At 41.1% G+C, this 8,920-nt stretch overlaps 1 non-coding gene across 1 annotated transcript; it reads left to right on the plus strand.

The window, feature by feature from the left end:
* The first annotated feature begins 7,733 nt into the window (after positions 1-7,733).
* Positions 7,734-7,841, plus strand: LOC130937326 (small nucleolar RNA R71). The gene has a single exon (XR_009068548.1). It is a non-coding gene; the product is annotated as a small nucleolar RNA R71 (small nucleolar RNA).
* The last annotated feature ends 1,079 nt before the right edge of the window (positions 7,842-8,920 follow it).

Here is an 8,920-nt window from a genome sequence, read left to right on the forward strand (position 1 = left end):
AAATTCTAATTAACCAAGAGTATTTAAACCTTGGGTCGTTCTCCTTAGGAGTTGCAATGAGATATACATTTATTGGCTATGAGAGAGCATGGGGAATTGGGAAAGCAAGAAAAGAAAGAAATGTAAATAGCAAGAAATCAAACAAGCATGCAAGGAATTAGAGGAAAGCAATTAAAAGCAATGAAAATGGAAATTGAGCACTGATGAACGGATAATTTATACGCTTTTTGGCATTATTTTTAGGTAGTTTTTAGTAAGTTCAAGCTACTTTTAGGGATATTTTCATTAGTATTTATGTTAAATTCACATTTCTGGACTTTACTATGAAATTGAGGGACTTGAGCAAAACTCTGAAAAAGGCTGACAAAAGGACTGCTGATGCTGTTGGAATCTGACCTCCCTGCACACGAAATGGATTTTCTGGAGCTACAGAACTCCAAATGGCGCGCTCTCAATGGCGTTGGAAAGTAGACATCTAGAGCTTTTCAGCAATATATAATTGTCCATACTTTATTTGGAATTTGACGACGTAACTTGGCGTTGAACGCCAAGTACATGCTGCTGTCTCGAGTTAAACGCCAGAAACACGTCATGATCCAGAGTTGAACGCCCAAAACACGTTATAACTTAGAGTTCAACTCCAATAAACGCCTCAGCTCGTGGATAGATCAAGCTCAGCCCAAGCATACACCAAGTGGGCTCCGGAAGTGGATTTATGCATCAATTACCTACTCATGTAAACCCTAGTAGATAGTCTAGTATATATAGGACATTTAACTATTGTATTAGTCGTCTTTTGACCACGTTTCATCTTTGGTCTCAGTTTTGTTTAATTCTTCATCTTAAGAGGCTATTGATCACGTTTTAGGGGGCTGGCCATTCGGCCATGCCTGAACCTTTCACTTATGTATTTTCAACGGTGGAGTTTCTGCTCACCATAGATTAAGGGTGTGGAGCTCTGCTGTACCTCAAGTTTCAATACAATTACTATTACTTTGTATTCAATTCTCTTTTATTCTTATTCCAAGATATACGTTGCACAACACTTTGATGAATGTGATGATCCGTGACACTCATCATCATTCTCACCTATGAACGCGCGTGACTGACAACCACTTCCGTTCTACCTTAGGCCGGGCGCATATCTCTTAGATTCCCCAACAGAATCTTCGTGGTATAAGCTAGATAGATGGCGGCATTCATGGGGATCTGAAAAGTCTAACCTTGTCTGTGGTATTCCGAGTAGGATCGTGGGAATCCGGAAAGTCTAACCTTGTCTGTGGTATTCCGAGTAGGATTCCGGTATTGAATGACTGTGACGAGCTTCAAACTCCTGAAGGCTGGGCGTGATGACAAACGCAAAAGAATCAAGGGATTCTATTCCAACCTGATTGAGAACCGACAGATGATTAGCCGTGCTGTGTGGTGCGCGAAATTGTGAACAATACTTTTCACAACTCTCATAATCCCCGGTAATGAACCCCAAAAACTTGGTGTTCAATACCATGTCATAAACACAACTTCGCACAACTAACCAGCAAGTGCACTGGGTCATCCAAGTAATAAACCTTACGCGAGTAAGGGTCGATCCCACGGAGATTGTTGGTATGAAGCAAGCTATGGTCATCTTGTAAATCTTAGTCAGGCAAACTCAAATGGATATGGTGATATACGAATAAAACATAAAGATAAAGATAGAGATACTTATGTAATTCATTGGTGGGAATTTTAGATAAGCGCATGAAGATGCTGTGTCGCTTCCGTCTCTCTGCTTTCCTACTGTCTTCATCCAATCCTTCTTATTCCTTTCCATGGCAAGCTTATGCAAGGGTTTCACCGTTGTCAGTGGCTACCTCCCATCCTCTCAGTGGAAATGTTCAACGCACCCTGTCACGGCACGGCTATCCATCTGTCAGTTCTCGATCAGGCCGGAATAGAATCCAGTGATTCTTTTGCGTCTGTCACTAACGCCCCGCCCTCAGGAGTTTGAAGCATGTCACAGTCATTCAATCATTGAATCCTACTCAGAATACCACAGACAAGGTTAGACCTTCCGGATTCTCTTGAATGCCGCCATCAGTTCTAGCCTATACCACGAAGACTCTGATCTCACAGAATGGCTGGCTCGGTTGTCAGGCGAGCACTCGGTTGTCAGGCGATCAACCATGCATCATGTATCAGGAATCCAAGAGATATTCACCCAATCTAAGGTAGAACGGAGGTGGTTGTCAGGCACACGTTCATAGGTGAGAATGATGATGAGTGTCACGGATCATCACATTCATCAAGTTGAAGAACAAGTGATATCTTAGAACAAGAACAAGCGGAATTGAATAGAAGAACAATAGTAATTGCATTAATACTCGAGGTACAGCAGAGCTCCACACCTTAATCTATGGTGTGTAAAAACTCCACCGTTGAAAATACATAAGAACAAAGGTGATCATTGGCTTCGGTCCCAGAGAGGGAACCAGAAAAACCAAGATGAAAATACAATAGTAAAAGGTCCTACTTATAGGGAACTAGTAGCCTAAGGTTTACAGAGATGAGTAAATGACATAAAAATCCACTTCCGGGCCCACTTGGTGTGTGCTTGGGCTGAGCAATGAAGCATTTTCGTGTAGAGACTCTTCTTGGAGTTAAACGCCAGCTTTTGTGCCAGTTTGGGCGTTTAACTCCCATTTTGGTGCCAGTTCCGGCGTTTAACGCTGGAAATTCTGAAGGTGACTTTGAACGCCGGTTTGGGCCATCAAATCTTGGGCAAAGTATAGACTATCATATATTGCTGGAAAGCCCAGGATATCTACTTTCCAACGCCGTTGAGAGCGCGCCAATTGGGCATCTGTAGCTCCAGAAAATCCACTTCGAGTGCAGGGAGGTCAGAATCCAACAGCATCTGCAGTCCTTTTCAGTCTCTGAATAAGATTTTTGCTCAGGTCCCTCAATTTCAGCCAGAAAATACCTGAAATCACAGAAAAACACACAAACTCATAGTAAAGTCCAGAAAAGTGAATTTTAACTAAAAACTAATAAAAATATACCAAAAAACTAAACCAAATATACTAAAAACATACTAAAAACAATGCCAAAAAGCGTACAAATTATCCGCTCATCACAACACCAAACTTAAATTGTTGCTTGTCCTCAAGCAACTGAAAATCAAATAAGATAAAAAGAAGAGAATATGCAATGAATTCCAAAAACATCTATGAAGATCAGTATTAATTAGATGAGCGGGGCTTTTAGCTTTTTGCCTCTGAACAGTTTTGGCATCTCACTCTATCCTTTGAAACTCAGAATGATTGGCTTCTTTAGGAACTCAGAATCCAGATAGTGTTATTGATTCTCCTAGCTAAGTATAATGATTCTTGAACACAGCTACTTATTGAGTCTTGGCTGTGGCCCAAAGCACTCTGTCTTCCAGTATTACCACCGGATACATACATGCCACAGACACATAATTGGGTGAACCTTTTCAGATTGTGACTCAGCTTTGCTAAAGTCCCCAATTAGAGGTGTCCAGGGTTCTTAAATACACTCTTTTTGCCTTGGATTACAACTTTATTTCTTTCTTTTTCTTTTCTTTTTCTTTCTCTCTTTTTTTTTCTTTTTTCGTCTCTTTTCTCTTTTTTTTTTTGTATTCACTGCTTTTTCTTGCTTCAAGAATCATTTTGATGATTTTTCAGATCCTCAGTAACATGTCTCCTTTTTCATCATTCTTTCAAGAGCCAACATTCATGAATCACAAATTCAAAAGACATATGCACTGTTTAAGCATGCATTCAGAAAACAAAAGTGTTGCCACCACATCAAAATAATTAAACTGTTATAAAATTCAAAATTCATGCAATTCTTTTTCTTTTTCAATTAAGAACAATTTTTTATTCAAGAAAGGTGATGGATTCATAGGACATTCATAACTTTAAGGCATAGACACTTAAGACACTAATGATCATAAGACACAAACATGGATAAACATAAGCATGAAAATTCGAAAAACAAGAAAATAAAGAACAAGGACATTAAAGAACGGGTCCACCTTAGTGATGGCGGCTTGTTCTTCCTCTTGAAGATCTTATGGAGTGCTTGAGCTCCTCAATGTCTCTTCCTTGTCTTTGTTGCTCCTCTCTCATGATTCTTTGATCTTCTCTAATTTCATGGAGGAGGATGGAATGTTCTTGGTGCTCCACCCTTAGTTGTCCCATGTTGGAACTCAATTCTCCTAGGGAGGTGTTCAGTTGCTCCCAATAGTCTTGTGGAGGAAAGTTCATCCCTTGAGGCATCTCAGGGATCTCATGATGAGAGTGGTCTCTTGTTTGCTCCATCCTTTTCTTAGTGATGGGCTTATCCTCATCAATGGGGGTGTCTCCTTCTATGTCAACTCCAACTGAATAACAGAGGTGACAAATGAGGTGAGGAAAGGCTAACCTTGCCAAGGTAGAGGACTTGTTCGCTACTTTATAGAGTTCTTGGGCTATAACCTCATGAACTTTTACTTCTTCTCCAATCATGATGCTATGGATCATGATGGCCCAGTCTAGAGTAACTTCAGACCAGTTGCTAGTGGGAATGATTGAGCGTTGGATAAACTCCAACCATCCCCTAGCCACGGGCTTGAGGTCATGCCTTCTCAATTGAACCGGCTTCCCTCTTGAATCTCTCTTCCATTGGGCGCCCTCTTCACAAATGTCAGTGAGGACTTGGTCCAACCTTTGATCAAAGTTGACCCTTCTAGTGTAAGGATGTTCATCTTCTTGCATCATAGGCAAGTTGAATGCCAACCTTACATTTTCCGGACTAAAATCCAAGTATTTTCCCCGAACCATAGTAAGCCAATTCTTTGGATCCGGGTTCACACTTTGATCATGGTTCTTAGTGATCCATGCATTGGCATAGAACTCTTGAACCATTAAGATTCCGACTTGTTGAATGAGGTTGGTAAGAACTTCCCAACCTCTTCTTCGGATCTCATGTCGGATCTCCGGATATTCACTCTTTTTGAGTGAAAAAGGGACCTCGGGGATCACCTTCTTCAAGGCCACAACTTCATAGAAGTGGTCTTGATGCACCCTTGAGATGAATCTCTCCATCTCCCATGACTCGGAAGTAGAAGCTTTTGCCTTTCCTTTCCTCTTTCTAGAGGTTTCTCCGGCCTTGGATGCCATAAATGGTTATGGAAAAACAAAAAGCAATGCTTTTACCACACCAAACTTAAAAGGTTTGCTCGTCCTCGAGCAAAAGAAGAAAGAAGAGAGTAGAAGAAGAAGAAATGAGAAAGAAGGGAATGGCTTAGTGTTCGGCCAAAGAGGGGGAGAAGTGGTGATTAGGGTGTGTGAAAATGAAGGAGTGAAGATGGGTTTATATAGGTGTGAGGGGAAGGGTCATGGTTCGGCTATGGGAGGGTAAGTTTGGGAGGGAAAGTGGTTTGAATTTGAAGGTGAGGTAGGTGGGGTTTTATGAAGGATGGATGTGAGTGGTGAAGAGAAAGATGGGATTTGATAGGTGAAGGGTTTTTGGGGAAGAGGTGTTGAGGTGATTGGTGAATGGGTGAAGAAGAGAGAGAGTGGTGGGGTTGGTGGGGATCCTGTGGGGTCCACAGATCCTGAGGTGTCAAGGAAAAGTCATCCCTGCACCAAATGGCATGCAAAATTCCGTTTTTAGCCAATTCTGGCGTTAAACGCTGGGCTGGTGCCCATTTCTGGCGTTTAACGCCAGGTTCTTGCCCTTTCCTGGCGTTTAACGCCAGTCTGGTGCCCCTTTCTGGCGTTAAACGCCCAGAATAGTTCCAGACTGGGCGTTAAACGCCCATCTGCTAGCCTTACTGGCGTTTAAACGCTAGTAGGTTCTTCCTCCAGGGTGTGCTATTTTTCTTCCTATTTTTCATTCTGTTTTTGCTTTTTCAATTGATTTTGTGACTTCTCATGATCATCAACCTACAGAAAACATAAAATAACAAAGAAAAATAGATAAAATATGACATTGGGTTGCCTCCCAACAAGCGCTTCTTTAATGTCAGTAGCTTGACAGAGGGCTCTCATGGAGCCTCACATTTTCTCAGAGCAATGTTGGAACCTCCCAACACCAAACTTAGAGTTTGAATATGGGGGTTCAACACCAAACTTAGAGTTTAGTTGTGGCCTCCCAACACCAAACTTAGAGTTTGACTGTGGGGGCTCTGTTTGACTCTGATTTGAGAGAAGCTCTTCATGCTTCCTCTCCATGGTGACAGAGGGATATCCTTGAGCCTTAAACACAAAGGATTCTTCATTCACTTGAATGATCAGTTCACCTCCATCAACATCAATCACAGCCTTTGCTGTGGCTAGGAAGGGTCTGCCAAGGATGATAGATTCATCCATGCACTTCCCAGTCTCTAGGACTATGAAATCAGCAGGAATGTAATGGTCTTCAATTTTCACCAGAACATCCTCTACAAGTCCATAAGCTTGTTTTCTTGAATTGTCTGCCATCTCTAGTGAGATTCTTGCAGCTTGTACCTCAAAGATCCCTAGCTTCTCCATTACAGAGAGAGGCATGAGGTTTACACTTGACCCTAAGTCACACAGAGCCTTCTTGAAGGTCAATGTGCCTATGGTACAAGGTATGGAGAACTTTCCAGGGTCCTGCCTCTTTTGAGGTAATTTCTGCCTAGACAAGTCATCCAATTCTTTGGTGAGCAAAGGAGGTTCGTTCTCCCAAGTCTCATTTCCAAATAACTTGTCATTTAGCTTCATGATTACTCCAAGGTATTTAGCAACTTGCTCTTCAGTGACATACTCATCCTCTTCAGAGGAGGAATACTCATCAGAGCTCATGAAAGGCAGAAGTAAGTCCAATGGAATCTCTATGGTCTCATTTTGAGCCTCAGATTCCCATGGTTCCTCATTAGGGAACTCATTGGAGGCTAGTGCACACCCATTGAGGTCTTCCTCAGTGGCGTTCACTTCTTCTCCTTCCTCTCCAAATTCGGCCATGTTGATGGCCTTGCACTCTCCTTTTGGATTTTCTTCTGTATTGCTTGGAAGAGTACTAGGAGGGAGTTCAGTAATTTTCTTGCTCAGCTGTCCCACTTGTGCCTCCAAATTCCTAATGGAGGACCTTGTTTCAGTCATGAAACTTTGAGTGGTTTTGATTAGATCAGAGACCATGGTTGCTAAGTCAGAGTGGTTCTGCTTAGAATTCTCTGTCTGTTGCTGAGAAGATGATGGAAAAGGCTTGCCATTGCTAAACCTGTTTCTTCCACCATTATTGTTGTTGAAACCTTGTTGAGGTCTCTGTTGATCCTTCCATGAGAGATTTGGGTGATTTCTCCATGAAGAATTATAGGTGTTTCCATAGGGTTCTCCCATGTAATTCACCTCTTCCATTGAAGGGTTCTCAGGATCATAAGCTTCTTCTTCAGATGAAGCATCCTTAGTACTGCTTGGTGCATTTTGCATTCCAGACAGACTTTGAGAAATCAAATTGACTTGTTGAGTCAATATCTTGTTCTGAGCCAGAATGGCATTCAGAGTATCAATCTCAAGAACTCCTTTCTTCTGATTAGTCCCATTGTTCACAGGATTCCTTTCAGAAGTGTACATGAATTGGTTATTTGCAACCATTTCAATTAGTTCTTGAGCTTCTGTAGGCGTCTTCTTCAGATGAAGAGATCCTCCAGCAGAGCTATCCAAAGACATCTTGGATAGTTCAGAGAGACCATCATAGAAAATACCTATGATGCTCCATTCAGAAAGCATGTCAGAAGGACATTTTCTGATCAATTGTTTGTATCTTTCCCAAGCTTCATAGAGGGATTCTCCATCCTTCTGTCTGAAGGTTTGGACTTCCACTCTAAGCTTACTCAATTTTTGAGGTGGAAAGAACTTTGCCAAGAAGGCATTGACTAGCTTTTCCCATGAGTCCAGGCTTTCTTTAGGTTGTGCGTCCAACCATGCCCTAGCTCTGTCTCTTACAGCAAAAGGGAATAGCATAAGTCTGTAGACCTCAGGGTTAACCCCATTAGTCTTGACAGTGTCACAGATTTGCAAGAATTCAGCTAAGAACTGATGAGGATCTTCCAATGGAAGTCCATGGAACTTGCAATTCTGTTGCATTAGAGAAACTAATTGAGGCTTAAGCTCAAAGTTGTTTGCTCCAATGGCAGGGATAGAGATGCTTCTCCCATAGAAGTCGGGAGTAGGTGCAGTAAAGTCACCCAGCACCTTCCTTGCATTGTTGGCATTGTTGTTGTTTTCGGCTGCCATGTGTTCTTCTTCTTTGAAGATTTCTGTTAAGTCCTCTATAGAGAGTTGTGATTTAGCTTCTCTTAGCTTTCGCTTCAAGGTCCTTTTAGGTTCAGGGTCAGCTTCAACAAGAATGCTTTTGTCTTTGTTCCTGCTCATATGAAAGAGAAGAGAACAAGAAAATGTGGAATCCTCTATGTCACAGTATAGAGATTCCTTGAGGTGTCAGAGGAACAGAAAAATAGAAGGAAGAGGTAGAAGAATTCGAACTTAGTGAGATAGAGTTTGAATTGTGCATTGAGGAGGAGTGGTACTCCATAAATAGAAGGATGTGAGAAGAGGGGAAGAGCTTTTTCGAAAATTAAGTTAAAAAGATTTTTTAAAAAAAAAATTTGAAAAACTTTAATTGACTTTCGAAAATCAAGAGTGGGAAAGAAATCAAGTTATTTTTGAAAAAGACTTTGAAATTAGAAATCAAAAAGATATGATTGAAAACTGTTTTGAAAAAGATGTGATTAAAAAGATATGATTGAGAAGATATGATTTGAAAACAATTTTAAAAAGATTTGATTTTAAAAATTAATGACTTGCCTAACAAGAAAAGATATGATTCAAACATTAAACCTTTCTCAACAGAAAAGGCAACATACTTGAAATGTTCAATCAAATCATTAATTGTTAGCAAGTATCTTTGA

This window comes from Arachis stenosperma, chromosome 6 (assembly GCF_014773155.1).
Source record: "Arachis stenosperma cultivar V10309 chromosome 6, arast.V10309.gnm1.PFL2, whole genome shotgun sequence".
NCBI lineage: Eukaryota > Viridiplantae > Streptophyta > Magnoliopsida > Fabales > Fabaceae > Arachis > Arachis stenosperma.